We start from the raw sequence: 5,757 nt of genomic DNA, 5'->3' as shown, positions 1-5,757 counted from the left end.
CGTTAGAGAAATGTTTACGGTACACCTAAAATTAACAGATGTTTTTTTACTCCCAGTTATGTAGAAGGATCTTGCTAGAAGGATCTTGCAGGTAAACATAGTTTCCTGGGGGTTAAGAATTCCCTCCTAAATAATCAAACCTTCCTAAAGGGATATAAATTTTTGATGAAACCCCCCCCCCCTAAAAAATCAAGGGGTTAAGATTCCATCCTGTTTACATATTTTTTTCAATGGGCAAAAACTTTGAGATTTTTCAACCCAACATAGGGGGTATCTATGTTGAGGAAGTCAGCTTTTCCATCCAAGGGGGTACCCCTCCTAATTCCAATCTCCTCCTAAGCACTTTTGAGAATAAAGAATGTTAACGTCCCATCATTGAAAGCAGCCGGAGAGGCGACCTTTTTTCCGATGTGTTCTGAGAGTATGTTTTCATCTAGAAATTTCGATCTGTTCTGATACGATCTTGAAAATTAATCAGCTAGAAATAATGATGTGTTCTGACGAGACAGGGATATAATCAAGTCATCAAATGTGCTCTTGTTGTCTAGGTAGCCCTAGAAAGCTTCAGAACACATCTTTTAAGGAGATAGGGTGTATAATCAAGAGAAAATTGACGTGATATTCATGTTGCCTAGTAACCCTAGAAAGTTTCAGAACACATTTCGTGAAAAAAAAACAAATATCTTACAAGTATATCTTGGAAAAATGATTTTCCTAGATTTTAGAACACATCCAACCATAAAGTCACAGGAAAAAATCAATAAATCACACGCGTGTGAAAACCAACATTACTGCACAGAAATTTTCTGTCGGCGTGTGATTTTTAAAATTTTCAGTTTGTGATTTTTTTAGGGCTTTGAGGTCTTGGGATATACGTATTTCACATTTGGGAATTTTGGTATGGATAAACACACGCGTGGTTTTTCAAAAATCACACGACGATTAAGTCGAGCCCATTTAACCTCAAAATGAAGAACACGCGTGTGTTTTCGAAAATAACGAATGTCTTTTCTCCAAGTAACAAGCAGATTAACACACGCGTGTTTTTCCTCAAAATCACACGAAGACTAGGTCAAATTCATTTAACCTCGAAATGAAGAACACGCGTGTGTTTTCGAAAATAACGAATGTCTTTTCTCCAAGTAACAAGCAGATTAACACACGCGTGTTTTTTTCCAAAATCACACTGCTTTTACCACTATAAACTCCACAATAATCTTTCTGCAAATTTGAAAATTGACTTTGTGATATTAAAATCATAACGACAAATAAAGATTTGAAATACGTTCCTTGGCATTTAGCGAAACATTTGTCAGACTTTAAATATTGTGTTTTAATTGATACCCAGCACGATGACTGTATGAAATTGTGAGATTTTAGAGCCGAAAAAGGCGTTATGGTAACTCAAGACTAGCATGTGTTACACAACATTAGGATCATGGGAGAGGCATTTCATCGGTAGGAAAGGTATGCGTCGATGAAAATTAGCTCCCCGCCATTGGCAATACACCGACAAGAGCTTAATCAAGGTCAACCGCTGTGTTATCCCGACCGAGGACAAGTGAAGTCAGAAACTTGCTTACATGACTTGTTGTGAAGGAATAGAACGGCTGACCCCAGCTTCGCGTAACTTGTTTTTCGTCACGCACAGAACATTCGTTATTTTACTGTATCCCATGACCCTAATTTAACTGAACTCGGCTTTGTTGCTGACAAAGAACTTGGATCTACAACGTGATCTTCAAGTCAAGAAGATTTTTTTTTTTTTCTTTCTATTATATTCTGTAATATTACTCTTGAACGAAAGGATTAACATGGGGCTTGGAATCAAGAGCTTTCGAAACGAAAGAATTGGCAAGATCCAAACCTTCATGTGCTTTACTACAAGAGCAATACCACAAGCAAAAATTGAAACGATTGAGAAAAAATGTGTCACTAATTATTGAGAAACGTATTTCAAAATCATTATTATTAATATCATTCGACAAAGCTTTGACATAAAGAGGGGTTATAAACGTATGTTTCAAAAACTTTTAGATGAAAATACCACTGTGTAGTATATAGTGACCCCTTTCTCAACAAGAAATCAGTAAAATTTGTAAGCTAACAAGGTCACAAACCAGCATGACATTTGTTTCCCTAGCCCATATCTCAACGCAAAGAATTGGTTTACAGATCTTCATTTGCTCGCCTCTAGCTAAAAATCACTGTCTAACTCGCCTCCTGCTTCACATAAAACTTTTTTGCCTACACACATATACAAACTCAAAAGAAAAGTTTTTGAAAAAATCAAACACTTCGCGCTGAAAAGAATTGGCTGTTGATAACAGAAAGAAAATATGACATAATTCGGTTCCGAGAACTCTTGGAGGACATCAATATTCCAGAAATAAATGTTACTCACCACAGATTAGGAGACAGAAAAACAAAGAATGGCCGTCCTCTTAAAGTCACCCTGCAAAGTCAACATGATAAAGATCTTCTTATGAAGAATTTATACAGGCCCCGGGGGGGGGCTACTTAGGCAAAATGGGTGCCGGGTATGTGCGAGCCATAAGGGTACCTTTTCTCATTCCTCAAAAGTCTCTCAAAGGGGTACAAATTCAAAAGTTAGTCTCTGAAAGGGTCCCAAAATCACAAAAATTTTCTCTCTCAAAGGGTCACGATTTCCAAGAATTTTGACCAAAATTTTGTGAAAATCAAACCAAAATTTGGAAAAAATGGACCAAAATTTAGGAAAAAGTCTCTCAAAGGGTTCCAAAATCACCAAAATTTTGTCTCTCAAAGGGTCGATTTTCGATTTTCGGCTCGGACATACCCGTCACCTCGCAAACCTAGTACCCCCCCCGGATACAGACTGAAAGAAACTTTTTTCTTTCAGGCCCGGGGGGGGGTACTAGGGTTGGTGAATGAGGGGTATGTGCGGACGGGACCTCCGAAAACCGACCCTTAGAGAGACCAAATTTTAGTGAAAAAGTGACCCTTAGAGAGACTTTTTCGAAAAAGTTTCTCTTATTTTCAAAAATTTCCTACCCTTAGTGAGACTTTTTTGTAATTTTTTCTCTCAAAATCAAATTTTTTTTCTAAAAATCGTGATTTTTCCCACCCTTAGAGAGACTACTTTGAAATTTCCTGATTTTTGTAACCCTTAGAGAGACTTTGAAAGGTGAAAAACCCTTACCGTCCGCACATACCCAGCACCTATTTTTGCCTAAGTACCCCCCCCCCCGGGCTTTCAGGTAAGTATCACGGAAGATTTCACAATCAACGAACGGAAAAAAGATCAAGGAGATGCACGAACAAGCGCAGAAGCTTAATAAAGACAAACAATAAAGTATTTAACTGGCGCGTAAGAGGAAGCCCAAGAACAAAACTACGCATCGTTAAAAAATTACAAAACCAAACAAAAATATCTTCAAATTATAAACCAAAATACTCTACAGAAGAAATCGTCAGCGATTGGGCATCAACAGATGGTGATGAATGATTCATTTTGTAAAATAGGCAGTCGAGCTCTATAAGCTTTAAAGCTATTACAGATTTGTACACATTTTTCGACTTTATTTGCTAGTTCAATTATTTAGATTTGTAAAATATTCGTCAGTTTTGTATTTCCTAAAGGGAGTTGAAAGAGAGGCAAAAGTGTAAAATCAGAGTACACGAATCATGTAGGAAAAAGATTACCGAAACGTAGTATCCCAGACAACTCAGACAACCGACCAACCTCGTTCCCTGCGTATTATCAGCTTATTTTTATACTTACTGATAGTGCTAGATAATATTCTCTGGCGTCTATCAAGCAAAGGAAATAAAGTCTGGAATACACGGGGACGAGGTTGACAACCGACCTGCAAAACGTTTAAGATCATCGTGTTTCGCCGAGCCAGTCTGTGATTAGAAGAAAAATTGTTTTTTGTCTAACAGGAAAGCCCAACCTAAGTATTCAACTGTAATAAAAAGTGGAAACCCTACCTATTAACAGTCGCTAACTTAAATGTTCACGAGAGAGAGCCGATGACTGGGGAGCGGAGGTATATGATCGTTTAAACTCTTGCATTGACCTAGTTGCAGAGGAAGCTGTATACCACATCGTATGTATGATTGGTTTCCGTCTAAACAAATCCAATGGCAAAATACAAACGACAAATCTTCAGGTAGAAAGCCCCAAACTGTTTCAAAAAGGTATGCCAATGGACGAAGGTGACAGAGAACTGTTCACTCTTAATGAAATTTATGACAAGATTTTCAAGTTGAGTAAAGAACTGACTACCATAGAAATTATTTGAAAACAAAACTAATGCAAAAATATAAAGATCATAGATATCTCATTTAAAGTGAAGTTTTATTTAGGTTTCTGTTGTTTGTAGACAGCAGCTACTGTATCGGTAGTATTTAATTTTGAGGACGAAGCGATATAATTGGTTTTAAACACATGAGCAAATTCCTCGAACAATTATTCACTCCAAAGCTCAAACAAAACAGCATCGGCCAGACAGTCGCAAGTAGTAGATTTATGATAGAGCTGGCACATACAGAAAGTGAGTGACACTACAGAAAGTGAGTGACACTACAGAAAGTGAGTGACACTACAGAAAGTGAGTACACGACAGAACGTGATTGACACCTTACAGAAAGTGAGTGTCATCACAGAATAAGTTTCAAGTGGTAAATAATTTTCTGGTTATCTTCAAAAGCATTAAAGTCATTTTCCCTATCGGAAACACTCGAAAACACCGGAATTTGACCAATGAGTGTTACTAAAATTGCAACACATGGGTTAAATTCAACACCTCCAGCACTACCTAAAGAATAAGTTCCAAGTGGTAAATAATCTTCTGGTTATCTATTAAAGCACTGAGCTTCTTAGTCTAATTATTCATAAATCATAAAAACTGAGTACATTGTTGACAATAACACCATCACCATGTGAAAGATTTGATATATAGGTAATTTTATCAGTAACAGGAAACATATGCGAGATAGCAACAATTCTTATTAAAGAAAATAACCAAGTCTTATTTCTAATTGTAAAAGATGAATTTGGAAACGTTCGTTCTTTGAAAGTCTTCAAGGCATTTGATTGAAAATTCTTTAAGCGTTTATTAAGCTTGTACATTTTTTGAGGTAAGCAACACTGCTGCACATGTAAAAATCGAGTCAGGTATAAACAAGTCGAGGTTGATGAATTAAGCAAATCCAAGTGAAATTCTCAAATTGGAAGAACAAAAGAACATTAAATTTTGATGTTGAAAACTACTTTAATAAAGACAAGGAGGAATTTTTTATCATAATTCAACGACCCAACATTTGAAGTCCAAAGAAAATTCGTGAAGGAGGCTCAGAGGAGTACCCAGAGTCAATTAAATTACCATTATTGTCTAGCCACTGGAAACAAGTGTTCATAGAAGATGGTTTTTCGAACTTCACAAAAGTTGTTAATGAACAGGAATCAAACGCTATGTTTGCAATAGTACGCTGGATGGATGGAGAAATTGAGTATTTAAAGTTGGAACTCTTAGCTGATGATCGATGGATTAAAAATCTAAGATTACAAAAATTTTAGATTGTTAAATAGGGAATGAATGAAATAGTTTATTTGAGAAGAAACAAAACAACATTGGTAACAAAATTGAACGTGGATACACCAAATAAAAGATGTGTAAACAAATGTATTTAAGTTATTACTATAATCCAAAAACCCTATGTAACACTACTTTGAGCTAAAGTCGTAGAGGCAATAAAAGAACTAAGAAAACA

The sequence above is a fragment of the Clytia hemisphaerica genome, unplaced genomic scaffold (assembly GCF_902728285.1).
Source record: "Clytia hemisphaerica strain Z4C2 unplaced genomic scaffold, Clytia hemisphaerica genome assembly, whole genome shotgun sequence".
Taxonomy (NCBI): Eukaryota; Metazoa; Cnidaria; class Hydrozoa; order Leptothecata; family Clytiidae; genus Clytia; species Clytia hemisphaerica.
Note: the sequence above shows the minus strand (reverse complement) of the source record.